The 23,281-nt window shown below is 45.6% G+C and overlaps 1 protein-coding gene across 2 annotated transcripts in view; it reads left to right on the top strand.

The window, feature by feature from the left end:
* Nucleotides 1-5,297: 5,297 nt before the first annotated feature.
* The window catches only part of LOC138581355 (neuropeptide Y receptor type 6-like), a 323,800-nt gene continuing 305,816 nt past the window's right edge, over nt 5,298-23,281 (top strand). For both annotated transcript variants that reach the window (XM_069652627.1, XM_069652626.1), the window contains exon 1: nt 5,298-5,497. The gene's annotated coding sequence lies outside the window, so the exon portion shown is untranslated. The remainder of the gene's footprint in view (nt 5,498-23,281) is intronic.

The following is a 23,281-nucleotide window of genomic DNA, read 5'->3' as shown; positions in this document are numbered from 1 at the left end:
GTAAATATTTGCATTAAGTCAAATAGCTCTGAAACTGGATCCTTCCAGGTTTTAAGTGCCCTTTCCGCGTGATTACTCTTTCTCTCCTCTTTATACTCTTCTTGTCTTATCCTATTCATCCTTGTTGGGTTTTTTCAGTCAGGCTTAAAGGTTTCCCTTAATTTAATGTTCACTCCTCTTTATCATGACTGGGACTAATCTGAATGTTCCAGTGATGATTCTTACTCTATTTATTTTATCTTGACTTGGATGAGTATGAGTGTTCTAGTAATGATTCTCACTTTCTTTAGCCACTCTTGGTGCTTTATCTGGACTTGGACGAGTATGAACGTTCCAGTTGTGGGTAATGATTCTCACACTCTTTATTTACTCTTGACACGTAATCCTGACTGGGACAAGTATGAACGTTCCTGTAATGTTTAACACTCTCTTTTTTTACCTTTCACACTTTATCATGACAGGGACGAGTATGAGGGTTCCAGTAGTGACTCTCGCTCTTTCCATATACTCTTCATACTTTATCTTGACAGGGCCATGTTTGAGCGTTCCAATAATACTTCTCTCCTTCCTGTGTGTTCTTGACACTTTATTTTGACTGTGGCGAGTATGAGCATTCCAGTAATCCTTCTCGCTCTTTATATATATTCTTGACACTTCATCCAGACTGGGACATGTAGGAGTGTTCCAGTAATACTTCTTGCTCTCTTCATACACTTTCAATACTTTATCTTGACTGGGACGAGTATGAGTGTTCCAGTTATGATTCTTGTTCTCTTCACACACTCCCATCACTTCATCTTGACTGGGACGAGTATGAGCATTCCAGTTATCATCTTTGATCGTCCACCTGAGTCTCCCGCTTTTCCTGTTACCTGAACTATAGATGGATAACTTCACCGGGCTGCAGAACAGCCTGAGGCCTTCTCTGTCACTTGTCAGGCTGGCTCTTAGTTTTTTCTGTGCTCCCACATGCGTTTGCGGTTCTTCCTTCTTTCGGTTCGCTTTGCTCTTCCTCGGAAGAAAGAGGAATCAACATTTTTTATGGACTCGCTGACACACCACGGTTTGATTGTGGCCCTGCCACCACTTATTCCTCGCTCATGCCTGGGCCGCCTTGTACATTGTGTTACTTGAGTCCAGTCTGAACAATTATGGCGAGTTTCCTGATGTGGTTAGTATATATTTACTTTTGTTTGCAGCACCTTATCTCTGAATCACTGCGACTGACCAGTGCTTATAATGAAAATGAAATTGACAACAGAGATAATTGGTGCGCTCCAACGGTTGATTTTGAGTTCTTGATTGAAATCAATTCAAAAATAATTTCTTGCGACACAATCCTTTTCAAAGTAATATTTATTTTATGACAGCTGGAAGTTCTGGCAATTGCTCTGTATTTCATTCATACAAAACAATTGTTATTTGTTGCATTCAATTCAAAGTGAGTTTTCAACCTTTTCATAGCAATCCTTTTCAATTCAACCTTTTCATAGCAATGTTTTTGTAATAACAACTGAAAGTTTTTGCTATTCAAAATGCCATTTCTGGGCAATGAAAAACTAGATAGCCCCTCTACACGTGTTTCTCCATCCAGTTGGGATGGTTCATCAGGAGGGTTATGATGATCTGGTTTGATCGTATTCAAATTCAAAGAAATATTGTAGCCTGCAAATTAGGGGAACAAAAAATGATAAACTAATTACTGGCTCTGCCTAGGGGTCCAATATACATTATAAAACAGCAGCAGTAGATGCAAAGGGTAACTTGTGTATTACTTACTTCAAAATCAAATTTTGCTAATGTTGATCCCAATCTGTTAACTTGTGATCCTTAGTTCAAGTAATATGCCGTTAGGCTGATCTCTTGTGCTTTAAGCTTTCCTTAACAATCTTGGCAGTCATTGGCCCACTAAGAATAAATAAATAAACAACCAATGTATTCAGCCAAGCATTGTAAGTCCCTATGTATGTTGGGATTATGTGTTGAATGGTCATGTTTCTTACCTTGAATTTATGAAGTAAAGTTTCCTGATCTTTGTTTCCTTGGCCTCACGTGCGATCCGATCGTTTTAGACGATATGGATCATTCAAAAATGGCCGGCTATTTATATGCGTCATCACGTGCCCTGTTGTGCTTCGTAAGCGTGTTGACTTCACATCGCGCGAGCACCATTCTTGTGTATGGCTATATTCTAGTTCTAAAGCACCCTATGGTAGCGATACTCGCATGTAGGCGGAGAACTCTTATATAAAGACTATGGGGGAACCAATTCTTGTACATTGTGTCTCGTCTCCTTTTCGATGCCACACGTCTGAAGCTACACCTGGACTTCCATTCTGCATCGGCTGCAGAACGTTGAAATGTCCTCCTCTGTGCCTCGGCGAGCCAGTTAGAAACTCCCTGGGTCTCTCTCTCTCAATGTATCAACCTCCCATTCTTCTTACACTGCCGTGAGACTTCCCCAGCACAGCGTTAAAGTCCTTCCTTTTTTTTACTCATATTTAGTATTGTTCCAACGGTTTTCTTCATCTTACTATAGCATAAGTTTTTCTTCATAGGCACAATTTAAGTATTTGGATTATAATAACAAATTCTGGTTTGTTCTTCATGTCTTTCTTCAGTAGGTAAGTGATATGTGGCTTAGGGAGTTCCTCATAAGTACGGTAGTCCTTGTCCTCAGAGGGGGAGTCTCTCCCGGTGAGGTCCTGCGTACCTCTATACCGCAAGGGAGGGCATTGCGGAGCGAGAACTCCTCCCTAGCATCACATTGAAAGGATCCCACCTGGGGAGAAGTGACAGAATCCCGCGATTCGTCACAGGTGGCAGGAGTAAAACAGCCAAAAACAGATCGACATATCCTACCTAATTGAAATATTGGAGGAGGTTAGAATGCAATCAGCTACCGGGTGCTTTAGTGACAAACATGTAGAGTGGACAGAAAGTCCTGTTGAACCAGCATTACACTTGCTGTATTTGCTGCATGGGGAGGGGGCGTGCACTGCCTCTGGCCCGCCGAAATATGGAGGTTACCTCTGCCTCTTTAACAACAGCAGAGGACATGTGACTGCAAACTGAGATGAAATTGAAGGTGCATTTGCAAAGATGCGCATGTGATCAACTAATATAATATCAAGGGCTCCTACAGTTTAGGACTAAAGCGCCTTGGCAGAATTGTTTGTGGGCTGTTGTGGGAAAACAAGAGGTTGGGTAGAAAAATAAGGGCTTCAATAGGGCAGTGCCTGGATGAAGTAATGCAATAGTAGGAGGGGCCGCAGGTCTGCATTGGCAGAGTTTGCAGAGTTGGACTGGGGCATAAAATTGTCTCGGGCACCAATGAGAAAGTGGCCCACAGTTGCAAATGACAATTCATTCCTTTTGTGACAGACTGTTTGAATAATACCCAAGGGGGAGTTTTTGGATAAAACGTGGATATTTATTCAGCAGCAAGTGTCAAAACTACTAGCCGCCTAGTGAAGAAACTCGTGACACTGTCTCACATTGGCCGAAAAAGTGGCCCACTTTGAACAAATAAATGGGCCACACTAGAATGTTGTGTTTTTGGTCCGGGCATTGCCCCATTGCCCTATAGGCCAGTCCGAGCCTTTGGGTCACAGGGCTGCAACTGAACAGGGGTGCTTCCAAGCAGATTTAAAGTGCATTGGTAGAGCGTCAGAATGCGGGCCACAATTCAGGAATATCATGTGGTTGTCCAAGCTGATAGTATTTTATTGTGTAGGGCCCTGGAAGTACACGAGCCATGGACCAAGTAAGCCGCAGACATGCTTTTGATGGTGCCATGAGCTGTTGCCATGATTAGGGAGGTGGTGTCGAATGAGTACAGATTAGAGGGACCAGATGTCCCGGTTTTCCTGGGACGGTCCCGGGAAATCGACCTGCGTCCCGGGGTCCTGAGAGTTTTTTAATTTAAGAAACCCTGTCTTGGCATGGGATGGGTGGGTGGCTACGGTCCTGGTTTTTGCCAGGAACCGATTCAGAAATCCCAATATCGGGCCCAGTGCAACTCTTCCTGTGCGTGAATGCACACGTGAATGCTTTTCATGCCTCACTTTTCCTCCTCTTCCTCTCCCTGCCTGCTCTCCACCAATGAGAGGAGTGTGCCTGTGAACACCCCCATGCAACAGGCTAGCGACATAGAAGTAGGACTACAGTTTTATTGGTGTCCTGTTTGTGTCTACTGTAGTCTTTCTTCTATGTCTGTGGCATGTCCCGTTTTTTTTATATGGTCACCTTAGTGCAGATTGGTTGGGATACATACATGAGCACTTATGGTAGTACTTCTATTATGTCAGCCTACGTCCAGGACCTGCCCTATTACTGGTGTAGAAGGAGCAGGGATGAAAGCAGACAGGGATCTGCTGAGTTAGCTACCATTATGTTATGAGGACGAATCTGCTAGAAGAGTGGTGTGTTGTACCACGTGGGTAGACACGTTGAATTGTACATTTCTTCAATGCTAGCTATAAAGCCATATCCTTTAAGACTGGAGGGTGTATGATGACGTTCATTGTTATTGTAATCAAACTAAATGCATTCATAACCAACTTTTCTGTATGAGGGTTAAAGGTGTTCAACCCTATTTTCGTTTTTCAAAAACAGGTTTCTGTGCTCAGGAGGCACTTTTTTGTGACAGGGATTCTCTGTTGGTTTCCTGGCCCATGTCTGCACATTTGAACACGACCGTTGTCGCCTCGTGTCTTATTTCGGCTATTGGGTATAAGGCTGCGGGTTCTGACATGGTGTATCGCTTGTCGGGAGCAAGGTACATATACCAGCCATTTGCATTTTGTGAACCTGCCACTGTACCAAAGCACAATGCACAGGCTTTGCCAAGCCTTGTGTTGTTTAATGCAAGGCGTGATTACTTGTTCACCTGTGCTTCCCACGTCAGTGGCATTGTAAAGTCCAACGCATTGGTCAGCCTGTGAGCCGGAGCCCTCCTCTTAATCCACGCTGCTGTGCAGTCTGAGAGCACAGTTTACAGGGCAACATCTGCCAATTACTCCCCAAAGACTCCCTTGGCCTCCCAAATGTCAGCTTTCTTTGAATACAGGCGAACAAGGTGTAAATGTTGACATATGTGGCAATAAAACACATTTACCTCCGAAGTGACCAGAGATAATTTAGAGTAAATATGAACTGGGGAAGTGGTTGGAAAAATAGACCTGGGTCTAAGCTGTAACCATGACAACGGGTGCAATCGCCTCCCTGCCTGTTGCCTATTGGTGACTGGCTCGTACTGGCTCCCACAGCCTCCTTTTATTTCTCCTCCACTTCGCTTGCCGAAGTCACAGGTGGGAAACCGCACTGTGGCACTCCAGAGGGGTCTGCAAGACAGAGGCGAGGCGAACGAGCACGAGGAACGGGGCACGCGCAGGTGCTTTCCCGCAAACCCCCGCACCTGCCTCTGGAAAGAAGCCACGAATATCGGGGTTCAGTTACAAGAACCAGAAACAAAGAAAAGTCGGCGGTGCGACAGGTAAGACCCAACAAGTGCGTGTTATTCGCGGGGAGGTGTTGCTTCTTTCAATTGCCCACTGGGTGAATGTAACAGCCAAGTATAGCGCCTTCGGTAACTTGTGCCTTATGCGCTATATAGTTCCTGATAGAAAGTGTGTAATACATGTACTGGGCAATTATACCGATGCGTGACTTCATGACAAAGTTAAATTACTCCTTATACAACTAATTGCATCTAGACTTCTTACAATCATATCCTGTAACTACGTAATCGTTGCCAAACGTCTTAGTTATTGAGTAATGCAAACCATAATCGTTACGACAGACATTGTGTGATTTTCGCACGAGCATATGATATAGTTAATGGACATATTTTTTGTGTTCATTAGCACAATCGACTCAAAACTGCTGGGGCAGAATTCTGACAACTGTTCCAATTCTTTTTTTCCAAATCTCTTTGACGAACGACGGATTAAACAATACACGCCACTTTGCGCCTCTCAGAAGCACACGATCTCTCGCTGGAGTGCATTCGTATTCGTTTTTTTTGTATTTAGCGTTTGCTATGGGAGGCAACGTAGTGCTTCGACTGGGAATGTTGTACAAAGGAAGTCACAGTACATGGAGAAAACCTGCTTCCACGTGCTGTACAATAGTAAGGTGGTAGAATGCAGAGGAAATATAAACGAATGTGTGGAGAAGGAAGTGGCTGCAGGGACATGGGTATATATATAAATGTTTTTACTTGTGTTTATCTAGATAAATAGATTTTACAAGGACGGTGCTTTATAAGTCTTCTGAGGCCAATCTGTGATGTTCCTACAGTTTTGGGTTAATCAGTCATGTGCTTGGCTTGTGCTGGGTCAAGGGTGAGCAGTGCTCTCTCTTGTCAGTTCGTTGCATTTATCCAAGGCTGCTTGAAGAATCTTGGCCGTGGTGATTGTCCAAGCTGTTTTGTTCCCGCTCATCAGGTGAGGCCACGACTCTTCTTCTTCTAGAATGGTGTGCGTTGCTAACACTGGTCGTAGATATGCGAGTCGGATTTCGGTGATCCCGTGCAGGTCGTTAACAGGTGGTCAACAGATTCAGTTTGGTGGGTCTTTTTGCACAGTCTGCATGTTTTTGAAGCAGATTGGCCTCTGATCTGGAGAATTTCATTAGTGTGTAGACGATTTAGACAAGCTCTCAGAAAGAATTGTCGTATAGGTCTGCTAGGAAATCTCTTGAGAAATTGGGAAATTTCGTTCAGTTTCATTGCCCGGACTGGTAGGTCTGCAAGGAGTTTCTTTTCATTTGCTTTGCCCAGTGCAGTGACCCAGTCTAGCTCTGCAAGTTTTCTTTTAATTTTGCATGGATTGGCAATTAGATCGCCTCGGTGCAGGCGATTTGGTCAAGCAGTAGCCTTATCTTTGTTGCCCAGTTTGCTAACATTTTGCAGTTGTCTGCTGTCAATTCCGAATTTATCAGTTGGTACAGTGGAAGGCCTTGAGGGAGTAACATTTTCCGGAATAGGGAGATGCTGTTGAAGTCTACTGTAGCTTTGAGAGAAGCAAGGCTCTTCTTATTGCTGCCATCGAAGTGGATTTAGGCAGATTCATCACTGATTTCCAAAAGAAGCCCTCAATTTTTTACCAGAAAGCTTCTGGAATTGTGGGCATGGCTTCGGCCCAGTATGTTAATGCTGGAACGACTTTTGCCTTGTAGAATTTAAGAGTAGGGATCAGATAGAAGCGTCCAAATTTCTTTTCCAGAATGTGAGTCTGTGTTGTTAGTGATCACACTTTCGCCCAGAGATGGCTTTGCATGCTGGCTTCCGTTCGTGTGCTGTCGACAATAACATCAAGGTATCTGATCTTGGTCAATGTTTCAATCCGGACCTTTTCGAGACTCCATTTGAAGGGGTTTGACCGTTTCACTTTCTTTTCCAAGATCAAAATCTTGGTTTTGGTCTTGTTTATCTCCAGGTTCGATCGGCTGATGTAATCAGTCAGATGGTTTAGTTGTCTTTGGAGACCGATCTGGCTTTGATCTAGCAGTGTAATGTCATCAGCGTACATTAGACGTGGCATCAGGGTACCCCCTATTTTTGGAGGAAAAGCTCTAATGGTGGAGCATGTGTCTTTGAAATCTCCCATAAAGGCCACGAATAGTGCTGGTGCAAGCGGACAGCCTTGCTTGACTCCTCTGCGTGTGGGTATTTCCGCCGATAGGAGTACTTTTCTATTCAGTTTTACTTGCATGGTATCTGTATGGAGAGCTCTGATTGGGGAAATGATGTTTGGCGGACAGTTCCAGTGAAGAAGCTTTGACCATAGTACGTCTCTGTCGACGAGGTCAAAAGCTTGTGTCAAGTCTATGAACGCCACAAATAGTTTGGTGGAGCCGTCTAAGATTTTGCTTTTGGCAATGCTTAGCAGCATTATGTTGACTGTTGATGAGTTTTTTTTTAAGCCGGCTTGGAAGGGATCCGCACAGCGAGCAGTTGTTGCCCAGCTCTGGAATCGCTTTAGTAGGAGCATACCAAATACTTTCCCAATTGTATCTAGGAGGGCAATTGGCCGGTAGTTTTGAGGATCCGATCTGTCTTCCTTTTTGTAAATTGGGACCACTGTCGATGAGGCCCAAGATCTTGGGATCGTTCTTGCCGCTGATGAAAGGGGCCCATTCAGTCTTGACATTTTCCAGATCGACATTAGTCACTCCGTCAGGGCCCGGGGCTTGCAAGGCTTTGAGTTTGCTGATAATTGAGGTGATGTGTTACAAGTTGGAAACGTCGGCCTAAGAGTCTTTGTGATTTACTTGGGGCGTTGTGTCTGATGACTTGGGTTGTTGAAATAGAACATCAAAATGGAGTTTCCATCTGTTTCGCTTACGCTGTTAGACGGCTCGGCTGCGCTCTGATCAACTGGAGGTTTAATAAGGGCCCATAATTCTTTTTTTTAGTAATTCCTCTGAGTCTTTCTGCTAGAGAAGAGCTCGGTTGTGCTTTATCCATGCTTTGTATTTCTTAGATTCTGTTGCTAATTCTAGCAGCAGTGCGGACTAGTTGGATTTTTTGGCTTTTCTCTTGAGTTGTCTGAGAGCAGCTCGCTTGATGACTACTTGTTTGTCATACTGATGGGTTTCCGGCTTTCTAGAGAGGATCTGGCTGCGTGGTTTTTCTTTGTAGGGGCTCAGCAGTGGCTGGTAGTCAATATCTTCATTCGATTGAATTTGGTAGCTCAACGTCAGTTGTTCTACTCTTGCGGCGGTCATTCTCAAACGGTTTCCCTGTGGATTTCACTCGATGATTGCCTTCATTGTAGGGTTGATGCGTGAGATGGAATTCCATGTGGCTCTTAGGAGATTGTGGTCGCTCGCTGCTCTGCGTGTGACTTCGAAAGCCGTTATTAAATTCAACATTGCGTCTGAGACGAAGGTGTAATCATTGTTCCCTTTAGGTTGTCTCTCTCCCACGTGGGGATTCTTTCCGGGTCAAGGAAGACCATATCGATGTTGTGAAAGCCTTGTGAAGTCATCCAGGCGTTCCACAGCTCACCTCTTTTCTCTGATGTGGTCTGTGGTCTGTGCTGCTGAGCCAGGCGATCAGTTTTCCTGCAATTAGCGTTGAGATTGCCACAGATGATGGTGTGAGCGATCTGTTTGTCAGCACAGATGTTGTCGATTTCTTTTTTTATCTACCTCAGGAACTTTTCATCTGTAATTGCTTGTGGATTCTACTACACGTTGATAATGGCAATTTCGATGTTTGATTTTTTTGCCGAAATCGGGTCGTAGTTCGCCCAGGTTTTTCTGATCGCCAGGTAGTGGATTGAGAGTACTAGTGTTTCGAGGATGTTGATGCCGCTGGCCTCCTGGGCTGCTAATAGAAGGCCAGACGATGGACGCCCCAGCCTGTTTTTGGCTGCTGGGGCGAACACGATGTCAAAACCATCTAAGTGTAGTTTTTCAGTCAACCATAGTTCTTGCAAAGCTAGTATATCAAACTGGCCCAAGTTAATGCCTCCTTTTGTCATAAGGTGATTGTGTCCGCGTGTATTCCAGGAAGCAATTTGTATGGACGTTGCTATGTTGGGAAAAGATGGTGGAGACGTTTCGAGGGGCCCATGTTTGAGGGCCTCTAGTTGCTATTTTCTCACGGTAGAAGATAAGGTCTTCGGTAACCAAGCCCAAAGCTGTTTCAACGGTGCTGGTGGTGTGGGTTTTCCTTGCTTGGTATGCATGCTCGTTTTCGCCATTGGGGGGCTTCTTGTTCATGCGGTTTTTGTTGCCATGCATTGGTTTGCGAAATGAGAGTTGCTTTTAAGGGTGCATCGTCGGTGGTTCTATTACCTTTCTCGCTGCATATGCCGGATTGGCTCAATGGTCCTTTTTTGCTTTGAGTGTCTACTTTCACTTGTTGCAGTCTGTTTTCTTTGTATAGGAGTTCTGTTCTGGATACACAGTGTGGTCTGTTTGCGGTGGTGCTCCTTTGGTTGGCTGTTGCAGTGTCAAGTTTGCGGTGACCGGAAACATCTGTGAACTTTAATCTGCTCTGCAGTAGGTCTTCCTGACCTTCTTTTAATTGAAGTCTCAGCTTTTCTGATTTTATGTGTAGGTAACATTTAGCTTTTGCTGCGCTGTGGTAGGGTTTTTACTAGGATTAGATTCTCTGATGCTAGATGGCGCAGAGACCTGTTGTCTCTGAGGATTTTCAGTACCGTTCCTCTGGGACAAGGGTATATATACAAACCACGAGTGCGATTATTCATAGTACCTTCATTAATGCACTAACAGCTGGCTTACTTATTGCGGCGTACTGTTGAGTAGCGTAGAAAACCCAGATCACAAGTTAGCGGGTGTGGGGGGTGTAGGCACCTCAGTGCAGGAGTTCATTTTAGGGCCTGGATGTGGCTTTCTAGTGCGATAGCTCTGCACAGTGCTTAGCTTTTTCATGTATGGGGTTGCAGGCTCAACAAAGAGAGGGCACCGAAAGTTTGAAGGAGCGGAAGTGAGCATCACCAGATGTAGGGCGGGTGCATACACTTGATAGCTGCAGCCCGCATTAGCTGCTCACCTGCAGGGCCCTGCACCTCTTCTCCTTCCTACCCCCTCCACTACCCCACGCAGATCACGGCCAACCCAAATTGGTTACACATGGAGTAGTTTAATTCAACCCTGTGTTACAATACGCTGAAAAGCAACGTCTTTGCAGAATGCATAAAAATCCATGCTAATTCATATTTTGCTATAACATGCAATAGCATTCAAATGCCCACGTTAAAAAGGATCACAGCTCTATAACAGCTCAAGCGTAGACACGTGAAGAAAACGGGGTGGAAATTCTTGTTGACCGGTTGCAAATGGTTCCTACTTTACCCAGTTGCTGGCGTATGTTTTTTGTCATTTGTCTTTTGTGAAGATTACCCACACATCACATTTAGAAAGAATTGTGAACATAAGCCATGCTGCACTTTTATATACACCTGTGAAGATTAGCCACGTGCCACCTTTAAATTGTGAAGTTTAGCCATGCAGCACATTTTAGATAGAACTGTGAAGATCAGCCATGCAGCAATTTTCGATACGTTTGTTGAAGATGAGGCACACGTCACACTTTGATAGATTGTGAAATTAACCATGCGTACCACTATATAGAATTGCGTAGATTAGCCACATAAAAGCACTTGGAGAGTAGCCAATGTACTAACCACCCCGCTCCTGCTTCCTCCAACACACCACCAAGCACAATACCCGCCCACTGGGCTAGCCAACCTATACACTAACACACTCCCAACACAAGTAGGACATGATTACAACAATAAAACCCGGACACTGGACCTTACCACACTCCCAACACAAGTAGCACACGTTTATAACAATCAAACCCGGACACTGGACCTTACCCATATGGATACAACAAGACCGTGCACACAACCTAAATACCATCCGATCTACACATAAAACACACAGACAGACTCCAACATAAAAACAGACACATATAAACAACGGAGGCATTGGACTTTACCGGTGCGGATACAACAAGCCAGGGCACGCAACCAACCATCTGCAGGGCAACACACCCACACACCAGTTTCTCCTGGTCCTGGCCCCATCATATCACTCTACCCTCACCAACCAACCCTGTCCTCTTGTTTGAAAAGCCACATGAATGCCTGGAGACTGCCCTTAGGTGGTAGCAGTGCACAGTATAAACCACCATAACATAACACACCAAACTGCTGTGGAGAACATTCCAGGTAATCCCGGAATTTATGCTGCCAGTCTGATTAAAGTGCCATTTTGTTGAGACCCCATTTTACATTGAGTGCAGATATGATGTTTTCAGGTCCAAAACGTTATTCTGCTAGTGGTGCCCCAAGTAGCTGCTCTTACTGTCTTGCCAGACCAGCCCTTAGATTTGGGCATGCTCATTGGTTTCAGCTGATATATGTATTGTATTAGTAGAACCCCATAAGGCTTCCAAGTGGAAGTATATAGTCCAGTGCCCAAAAAAACATTTGCGCTGGTTAACTGGAATATCCAGCAGGGGAATTTTGCACGAATATTGAAAATATCTAAAACACAGAAACATGCCAGAAGATGCAGAATACGTATGCACTTGAGTCCCAGTTTAAAGACAGCACTGAAGGGCCAGATAATTTCAGGTATTGTTTAACTAAATACTGGAATCTGGAAAAGTGGCCAGAAATGAGTGCATAAAATGGGAATTTTGGACCAGTCTAGCCTCTCGGGCTCATCCTAGGTGGCTCCTACTTTTGTATGAAGTTATGGATCTACCGACCGGCTTTTATCAACGAGTAAGCTAGGACTCAGATAATGATGCTGCTGTTCTGATAGATACAGGAGCCTAGCTCACCAACAGGCCCTTTCTAAGGCGGCATGCCCACTTGGGCTTCTCACCAGTCATCCTCTCCGTTTGATATCCTTGCATCACTGAGGTCTTGTAGGTCTGTCCATACTTATTTCAAGGCTTTTGGGAGAGGGGTGAAGTCAAGGTTTGGGGCTCCTGGGATTCATTGACCCTGTATCTGGCCACTTATTCCAGAGAGGGAAGGATGCTCAGCATTGACAGCTTACCATGAGACCCTCTATACCTGCTCATCATCATCAGGGCTTCGGCTCCAATGCATTATACTCCCAAATGCATTTTTGCCAAAAAGGTGTAACCAGATTTGTTATGTTTTAATATGCAACCTCCTTTTGATTGTATGGGGGAGGTGATAGCCTCTCCTATGCCACTTAGACTTCCACTTTCATGCCCACCACCATCTATAGTTGGCCCTGTTCCTCCCTGCCCCCCCCCCCAATCTCGATATTGTTGCAGCAATGCATTTTTCAGTTTTACTTAAGTTTTGCTGCATTTCAAATATGTTTTATTGTTTGCCTCATGAACATAAACCCTAGGACTTCATACCTGCTTGCTGCTTAGCTTTTCGTTATGTGCCCCATGCATTCAGGGCACACGCTGTGTACAGTGCATATCAGATTGTGAACGTTGTAAACAATACACATAGGGCCTCACTATAAGTTTGCTGGTCCAGAAACAACGGTGCTGGGGAACCTACCGGCACTGTTCCCGGAATGGCAAACTACGAGTTTGCCTGCCAGAGCCGCTGTGCCTGACAGGTCTGACCCTGCTGGGCACAGCGGCCACGACAGGCAAGCTGTCACAGAAGCACCGACACCATTAACCACGGTGCTTCCATGGTCCCCATTCCCATAGAGTCCTAGAGGACTCTATGGGAATGGGGACTTACAATTTGCCAGTGCCTGAATTCCCGGATCACCAGGGTTGTAATCCCCCAGTGTTACCGGGAAGTCAGGCACCGGTAAATCATTCCGAGTCCAGCGTCAACACGCCGATAGCACCGGCAGGGTTACCACCAAACTCGGAATGAGGCCCATACTCTGAATTTGCATGCATACTAAGGGGGCTCCCAGTGCTGTGCAGTAGACAATAATCAACAGACAGGTGGGTGCAATGCCCAGTTGCCCTACTGCAAATTGCCGACTGCCCCCGCAACACATGAATTATCTGATTTAATTTTCTTGTCTTTTGGAAAGAGAACCTATGCATTGCTTTTTCTCAAGGGAACGATTGGTCATTGCCTACAATGCATTATGCCATGCTCACAGATGACTGTGAGAAAGTTGCCCTCCCAACAGATTGTTCTAGAGCTCTTGAATGCCCGATAAGGCCTTGGACAGTCAGTGGGGTTTTAATCATGCCCGTGAATGGGATTGAAGGGTTTAGTGCCACTCACAGAGAAACCCTTAGGACAGTAGTCAGATTAAAAAATGCTGGGCATTGCAAAATGTTTGCCCGGTGATGTTTTACTGGATTACAGTACATTTAATGTTTACAGGTTTTATTTTACAGAGTCAAGTTTTGCACGGGCATGTTAACTGGCATTTGTAATTTTCTTTTTCACATTATAATGAAGTGCATGCCAATCCACAACCAGAGCACAAATTTGGTTTTCCAATACAACCCGGACGACCCACATGCCAGGTGAGTCTTGATTGAGGGATATAAACCTCCAGACATCGTTCTCATTGATAGAATTACTTCCATCCTATTGGGTCACAGATCTGTCCTTTCCCTACTGCACAATGCACAACCACTAAAGAGCAGTCCTGAAGTTGGCGTAGTCGCATGCTGCATCAACTACCATTGGTGTTGAGTCTACCAGATGGTAACATGCAATGAGTTATGGCACATGGATGGTAACAGTGTTACGAAAAATAAAATGTATGCAACTTGAGTAATGTTCACCCAGCACATTCTTTACTCAAAACGCTTCCGTACAGCCATCAAAGTCTCACAGACTCTGTACATGTTCTCTCCCTGACAAAGTTGCTTCCTCCCAGACGGAAGATAAACAGCATCACATTTTCAGTGGGCAAATTATCTGTCAAGATACAACAGGCTTCTTTCAGTCACCAGCCCTTCTTAGTCTGAACTTCACGGTGTGGCTGTGCCAGCGAATGGGCGTTCTTCATCTACTACACTAAACCAAAGCTAAACCAAAGCCAGAGACTCCACCATGGTTCCAAAATCCAGAGAGCTCTATACCGTAACTCCTTGTGGATTTTGAAAGACCCTTATTTCGAGGACCTCCAACCTTGCAAAATCTTACCCTGATCCCCCTTTCAGAGATGCTCTGACTTATCTCCTTAATTATGTCGTGGCAGCTGTCAAAGGCCAAGAGATACGTTGAGGTGTTGTTGGTGAGTGGGCCAACAACCTTCTTCAGCTATGGAGCATGAACTATCATTGCCAATTGCAAGAGTTTGATGTTGTCAAAATATACCAGGGCTTCTGTACATTTCACAGTACTCGCTGTTCTCTGCATGAGTTGTCAAAATGTAGCCAGTATGCTGGACAAGAATTAGGCCATAAACCTCTAGTCATAGACAACCCAGTGGACATTGAAAGGTGGTCCTCTCTTGGTTCTCTCCATCAGAAACTAGTAAACTAAAAGTTTCCCAGGTAGGATGTTGAGGTCTTCCTCTATTCCACATGTGAGTGATGAGCTGAGCATCTTATGGGCATAAAGAAATTCACATGCTCCTAGGGGATTTCCAATCTTTCAAATTTCAACTCATGTCTTCAACATCTGCAGGGGTAAGGCACCAGAATTGTTCATCAGATGTCAAATCGCAATGTTGTAATCAACACCACCACACTGCCCACGTCCCTCTAATAAGTTTAGACAATGTCAGCTCTCTGGGTGATAGGATGTGAGGTGAGGGTGGCTATGGGAACAGAGATGGGGGGCCTGATGGCAGTTGCCAGTGGAGACCATACATCGCTTCATGAGGAGATTATTGAAAAGGGGCAGAGCTACTTGTGAAAGAAAACCACAGATGTAAACTTGGCCCTGCACTGTCTAGAACATGGTAACATTCCTTATTTATGGCCATTTGTTGTGGTGCAGCATCTATCTGCAAAAATGCTCTCACATGCAGGAAGACTGCAGAATTCTATTTTGTTGGTGTAGATGAAATGCACTGGACGCAGAGATGTTCTGTTGTTACTAATATTGATTTTTGTTAAAAATCTAAAAACTCTGGTTGTGCAAAATCCTTGTGAAAATACCGTCAGTACTTTTTTTTTATCGATTGTGAATTCAAAAATGTAATACTTTTGCCTTACAGTGAGATTTTGCCAGAAAATTAGAAAGATTAACTCGATTGACACATTATGTGCTGCGGTCAATGATACTGACCCTCGACTCGCTTTCTCAAGGTCTCATTCTAGCAGTGTTATAACTTTTCCAATTCTTGCTGATGTTCTTCAGGCAGTTCCATTTCTCTGCTTTGTATTTATGAATATCATAATATTTCAAAAGAAATGTTTTAGTAGCTTCAACTTAAAATTCAGCCATGTGGCTGTAATGAGCATGTACCTTCCTGTATTGTGGTTCCACTTTCAATGCTATCCGGTCCTCCTGTAGACGTAGTGGATTAGTAAAGGGCGTGTCTTTTTACCTTGACCTTTCTTATTATGGATATAGGCAAGGTCTAAAGCCTCCGTATTATAGCACAGTTTTCCGCAGACCAACCTGCAAAATGAACTAATACAGGCCATGGTGGTACATCACTGTACCTATTGGTATAGGGGCACCTCCAGTTTTTGCTCCATTTTCTTGCCCATACTCCTTGACCATTTCCCTCCAGCTTTGATGCACAGAAGCTTTCGAACCCTCGTCGCTCGCTGCAGAGTTTCAGTGCACAGGAATTTTAGGTAAGAGACACAGGGTGCGTTGGATTGCATCTCCATTGTTGGCCCCCTGATTACCGAAGGCCTGTAATAGTATTACACGGTTGGTGTGCTTTTGAATTACTGGCATGCTGCGCTTTTCCAGGCCTTTTTGGGCTGCATGGAAAGGGTGTCGCCTCATTGCGGTGTCCATTTTTACTCCCAAGATGGCCGGCGTGAGTTCCCGTGGTATGCAGAGCCGTGGTCTAGTTGTCACGACTGCTCCGATTGCATCCATTTATGCGCCAGAGTTTCCTGCGACCGCGCGTCTCAACGCTCGGTAGCCTTGCTGTTGGTTTGTGCTTCCTTGCTCAGCGCTTCTAGTCCTTGTTCCTTTCCCCCTTCTCTGATCCTTCTTCCTGTTCTCTTGCCTTCCTTGTTCCCTGTGTTCCTGCTTCCTTCCTGTTTTCCCTCCTGAATTTGTGCTCGCTGTGTGCCTTACTTAGGCTAGACACAGATTCCTTAGCTGTCTGCTGCCATTGTCCTTCGCTGCCTGCTGCCTTCTATATCAACACCTTCAGGTTTTTTTTTTCCCCTATTTTTTTTTTTTCCTGTCTTGGGCAGTGTCCCCAGTGCCAGCCTGCTTGGACTTTTTAGTACTAGAAGGGTGGCATCAGAGGAAGCTCACCCCTTTCTCCTTGAGACTTGCACTTCAAAAGAAGAAAGCCAAGTTACCATCCAAGAAGAAGTCTTCCTCCAAGTCTCCTCTGGTGACCCTGACTCTTTATCTGAAAAGCCTGACAGTTTGAGATGCCAAAATACACTTACATCTAAGGACATGGATCCTTCACTCCAGGACCTGTTGCAGGGTATGCAGGAGTTGTTTACCGAGGTGCAGAACCTAAAGGCTGAGAATACAACCTTAGGATAATTGGTTCTAATAAGGCAATCCGTGATGCAGGAGAGTGCATCCCTAGGAGGAGTCGTGGAAAAGTATGACATAGCACAAAAAACCTTATGTTCTTTTCTGGATTCCTGCCTGGTGCATTTCACGTGAAGCCCTACTACTATTCCACCAATAGGGCTAAGGTTGGGTTTATCGTAGCCCACCTTGTGGGCAATGCCCTTACTTGGGCCACCCCTATGGTCGCCTCGGGGGACCCAATATTGAACAACTAAGACGGATTCATCACAGCATTCAAGACCATGTTTGACCAACCCGACCTGGTGTTTTCTGCTCAAGAAAAGTTGCTCGAGTTCCAGCAAGGTAATCAGGATATGCTTACCTATGTTACTAGGTTCAAGCAGTTGGCTAAAAAGGTTGATTGGTTAGCCGAAGCTTGTTTCACTCTGTTTCGAAGAGGCTTAAATGAAGAGGTAAAGGATGAACTGGCATGTGTTGCCCTCCCTAGTTACTTCCAAGCCTTACTGGATATGGCTTTACAAATTGACTACCGTCTTCAGGAGAGGAAGGCTGAAAGGAGAAGACGCCATTCTCTTACTCAGAAACCTACCCCTATCTACCCAAGTCCCAGGGATGCCTTGCAGTGTCCTCAAGGAGAACCCGAAGCCATGCAGATGGGTGCCTTGCGAGGTTCCCTCTCCCCGGAGGAAAGAAATCGGCGAATAGATAATGGTTTATGCTTCCATTGTGCCTCATCAAAACTTGTGGTTCGTAACTGTCCCATTGTTCCTCCAAGGCGTTCGGGAAAAGCCAGCTCCCGATCCTGAATGGAGCCCAGTTTCAGGAGGTTGATACCTGCTCCTTTTTCTCTGCCTCTTTGGGTCCTTCCCATCGTTCTTTCTTGGTGGTCCTTCAGATTTCCTTCTCATCATCTTTGAGGGAACTCCATCCAGCCCCGGCCTTAGTTGACTTTGGCACCATGGGGATCTTTCTAGATGATGAGTGGGCCCGCCAACATCAAATCCCCAGAGAGATTAAAGAACAAAGCGGTGGAAGGCATTGATGGATGACTATTATCCTCTGGACCCATCACTCAACAGACTAAGGGACTATCTTTGTTCATCAACAACCATCGGTAATTCCTCAGCTTCGACATCCTCAAGACGACACATTACCCTGTGGTACTGGGAATGCCCTGGCTCCATCGCCACAACCCTTATATTAACTGGGCTGCTGGTTCTTTGTTCATGGGATTGGAATATTGCCTCTCTCATTGTTTGTCGGGAGAACCTGAGACCGAGAATACCAGCTCGCCAGCCCAGTCCTGTGATCTACATGTCTCTGTATCTAACATCAATCAAGTTCCCAAGGCATATCAACCATATGCAGATGTCTTTTCCAGTGCCATCGTCCAGTCTTTACCCCCACATCGTCCGGAGGACTGTGCTATTGATACCGCAGAAGATGCCATCATTCCATTTGGGAGGATGTTTATTTTGTCCACTCCAGAAAAGAAGGCTATCAAGGATTACCTAGCGACCAACTTAGAGAACAGCACTATCCGACCATCCAAGTCGACAGCCGGGGCCTCTGTGTTTTTTGTGACTAAGAAACGCTCTGGGCCTCATTACGACTCTGGCGTTCCCGTACTGAACGGTGCCGGTACGGGACCGGCACTGTTCATTATGGGATGCCTGATTACGGGGTCCCCTAGTGGGACCCGGAACAGATGTCTGGTAAAACCAGACGTCCATTCCGGGTCCCGCAAGGGGACCAATGACCTAATAACGGGCCCGTTATTAACGGGCCCATTATTAGCTCCCTCCCCATTCCCATTGAGCCCTATGGGGGCTAAGTAGGAATGGGAATGGGTTTTTCCAATGAGGAATTACCGGGTCCTCCTTGGTTGGAATAGCCCGGTAAGTCCTCATTGGAAGAACCCGGTACTGGAACCCGGTATGGATCCAGCCATGCCCCTATTAAGGGCATGGATGCCTCCATACTCGTAATGAGGCCCTCTGAGTTGCACCCATGTCTGGACTACAGAGGACTCAATCAGGTTACTCAGAAGGACCGGTACCCTCTTCCCTTTATTTCCAACATATTGGGGGCGCTCCAATGAGTGGTCCTTTTTTCCAAACTGGATATTAGGGGGGCTGATCACCTTATTGGCATTCGGGCAGGTGATGAATGGAAAACCGCCTTTCGGACCCCCTTTGGCCATTATGAGTATTTGGTTATGCCATTCGGTCTGTCAAACACACCAGCAATCTACCAATGATTCATGCATCAAATATTTTACAATATGCTATACCTCTTTGTGATAGTGAACTTGGACAACATTCTGGTTTTCCCCAAGGACCCTGCCTTGCATCAGGATCATGTGACAAGGGTGTTACAGCAACTTCGGGAAAGCAGTTTGCTAGCTAAAACAGAGAAATGGCAGTTTCATGTCACCACTGTGAAGTATCTGGGGTTTGTACTTAGCCCTCTGGGCATCTCAATGGACCCCTCTAAAACGTCTGCAATCTTGTCTTGGCCAGCACCCGCTACAGTGAAACAAATGCAGTCCTTCCTTGGATTGGCTCACGTTTACAGGAAATTAATTGCTAATTTCTCCTCCATCGTCCAACCAATTACTTCCCTCCTTTTAAAGAACACGCCTTTTGTCTGGTCTTCGTCCCAGGATACTGCCTTTAAGTTGCTGAAAGCTACAAAACCATTATATTAAAAAAAGACAGTCACAAGGGGGCACGGATGGGGTGGTGTTCAAACAGTTAAAGAAGATTCACAGAAGGATCGGTGCTTTGTTAATCTGATGTGTCTAAACCCTTCCTGGTCGAAACCGATGCCTCTGAGTACGCCATTGGTGCTGTTCTGAAATAAGTACAAGATGATACCTGTGAACACCCAATAGCCTATCTTTTCAGAACTCTTTCAAGCAGCGAATTACACTACTCAGTTTTGGAGAAATAACTATTGGCTATCCCTCAGGCTTTCATGGAGTGCCGGCATCTCCTGTTGGGCACAGTATTTCCAGTACAGGTATGGACAGATCACCAGAATGTTCAGGCTCTGCAGTCCTTGGAATGTAGGAACAGCAGACAGGCACTCTGGGCATATTTATTTGTTCAATACCAGTTCCAATTATCCTATCTTACAGGATCTTCCAATGTACTCGCTGACGCCCTTTCCCTGCGTCCGGACTATACCACTGATCAACCTGCCATGTTGCCCAAAATATTCTTGGATTCTGTGTTTATTGGTCATGTTGATGACTTCCTAGACAAGGTCAAACAAGAAACCCAGGCTTGTGAACTCTAAAAGGCTCTTCCCTATAGTTATCCATGGGGTCTGGCGGCCAAAGATGGGAAACTCTTTAGAAACACCGCCATGTACATACCCTCTCAGGAGGTAAAGGAAAAAGTCTTGAACCTATGTCACAATTCCACCTTCTCCAGACATCGAGGAGTGAAGGCCACCCTGCAGAACCTTAAGAGATATTTCTGTTGGCCAAAGATGTATGGAGATGTTCAGAGTTATATACAGGCTTGTTCCATCTGTGCTCAGAATAAACATGACAACAAACAACCATCTGTACTGCTGTATCAGCCAGCCCTTCCTTTGCATCCCTGGCAAGTCATCGCCACAGACTTAATTGTAGAGTTACCACCTTCCAAAGGATATACTACCATAATGGTAACCATTGATCTTTTCTCTCATATGGCTTATTTCAGTCCACTCCCTAAACTACCTTCTGCCAATGAAATGGCAAATGTTTTTCTCTCTGAGGTATTTCACCTTCATGGGCTTCCGTCCACAATCATCTCAGACCGAGGTCCCCAATATACGTCCCAATTTTGGTCTCAGTTGTGCTGGCTACTTGGAGTGGAACGCGCCTTATACTCAGGTTACCACCCGCATAGCAATGGAATAACTGAAAGGGTAAACCAAACCCTGGATCAATATCTCTGTTTCTTTCTCCTCCCAGGTACAAGACGACTTGGTCACCTTGCTTTCAGTGGCCGAGTTCGCGTACAACAATTTTGATTCCTGCTCCATGAAAACCAGCCCTTTTAATTGCAATTTCGGATTTCATCTCTCTGTGTTACCTATGGACTTTGCCAGCAACAGCCCTGTACCTTCAGTGGATGCCTGGATCAGCAATCCTGTTACTACCCATAGGATGGTCAGAGAGACCTTGCTGGTAGCCAGAGAAAACACTAAGAAATATGCTGATTTAGGGGGCCGTCCTTCACCATTGTACAACATCGGAGACAAGGTATGGCTGTCCTCCAAGTAGCTCCCCAGACACCTAAGACCTAACAAGCTGTCCCCCATTCATTATGGTCCTTTTGTTGTGGTCAAGGTGTGGCCTTCCGACTTCACTTACCTGTCACCTGGAAGAGAATTCCTCCGGTCTTTCACACGTCACTCCTAAAGCCTTACCACTCATCTACTAGGATTGCTGTGCGCCCTCCACCTGTTATCGCAGCAAACCACCAAGTGGAGTTTGGGTTTTTCAGGATATGTGACTCCCGATACAGGAGGGGGCGTCTTCAGTATCTTGTGGACTGGAAGGGCTATCCTCCCAGTGAGTGCTCATGGGAGCCGGTCGCCAACTTGCAAGTAGCTCGCCTGGTCCGGTGCTTTCATCTCCTTGATCCGGGTAAGCCCAGTTGGTGGATCGTTCGGAGGGGGCATACTGTCATGCCACGCTATTCCAGGCCCTTTTGGGTTGCATGGAAAGATTGTCGCCTCATTGCGGTGGCCTTTTTTACTCCGAAGATGGCTGGCGTGAGTTCCTGCGGTATGCAGAGCCGCGGTCTAGTTTTCATGACTGCTCCGATTGCAGCCATTTATGCGCTGGAGATTTCTGCGACCACGCATCTCAACGCTCGTAGCCTTGCCGCTTGTTTGCGCTTCCTTGCTTAGTTGCTTAGTGCTTCTAGTCCTTGTTCCTTCCTCCCTTCTCTGTTCCTTCTTCCTGGTCTCTTGCCTTCCTTGTTCCCTGTGTTCCTGTTGCCTTCCTGTTTTCCCTCTTGAGTTTGTGATCCCTGTGTGCCTTCCTTAGTCTGGACACAGATTTGGTTGCTGCCTGCTGCCATTATCCTTCACTGCCTACTGCCATCTATATCAACACCTTCAGGTCTTTTCCTCTCTTTTGTTTTTTTTTCCTGACCCGGTGCCAGCCTGCTTGGACCTTTTAGTACTAGCAGGGTGGCACCAGAGAAAGCTTGCCCTTTCCTCCATGAGACTCGCACTTCAAAGAAGAAAGCCAAGTTACCATCCAAGAAGAAGTCTTCCTCCATGTCACCTCAGGTAAGTCTTGACTCTTTATCTGCAAAGCCTGACAATTACATAGATATTGCGAGATCTGCCCACTTCCTAGTTGGCTGTTTGCTCCCTCCTCCCATCCCTCCCACCTGCTCTCATTGGCCAGTGAGATCCACTAAGACCCACCACCCATCTTAGGCAAAGGACAGCTCCTAAAGAAGCAGCTCCAGACCATGTCGGCCCATGTTAGCCTGTGGTGCCTGCAGCCATCAACCAGCAGTGACTGGGAAGGTAGGCGAAGTCTGGACAGGGGTACCATTAATTACTGCCCCCCACTAGAGTGTTCGACCCATCTTATTATCCTATCATTATCTTATTTAAAAACCTATAGTCACTTGTGCATTCATATGTTAGCCACATCCAATGCCTAAGCCAACCGTAAATTAACCATATCTCGCATTTAGACAGATTGTGATTGTTAACCATATCTCTCATCTAGATAGATCGTGATAGTCAGCCATATCTTGTGTCTAGATAGATTGGGTAAGGTGGTAACATTTGTGCACTTGGAGCAAAGGGCATTTACCCCTCCGTCCGGGTATCCCAAACCTTATAGCTACTGCCTGCATTGCTATACTCCCATCTAGGCGTTTCACTATCTTTCCAGACCTCCCATAGCCAGGTGCTACTGTATTTTACTGTCTTCCATTGTATCCCCATTTAGGTCTCTCTCCCTCTATCCAGCTGTCCCAAATACAGGTGCTACTCTATTTAACTGTCTACTGTTGTATCCCCATTTAGGCCTCTCTCCCTTTATCCAGGTGTCCCAAATCCAGGTGCTACTGTATATTTCTGTCTACCATTGTATCTCCATTTAGGTCTCTCTCCCTCTACCCAGGTGTCCCAAATCCAGG

Source organism: Ambystoma mexicanum, chromosome 3p, assembly GCF_040938575.1.
Source record: "Ambystoma mexicanum isolate Mex_15411 chromosome 3p, UKY_AmexF1_1, whole genome shotgun sequence".
NCBI lineage: Eukaryota > Metazoa > Chordata > Amphibia > Caudata > Ambystomatidae > Ambystoma > Ambystoma mexicanum.
This window is presented reverse-complemented; position numbering and strand designations above follow the sequence as displayed.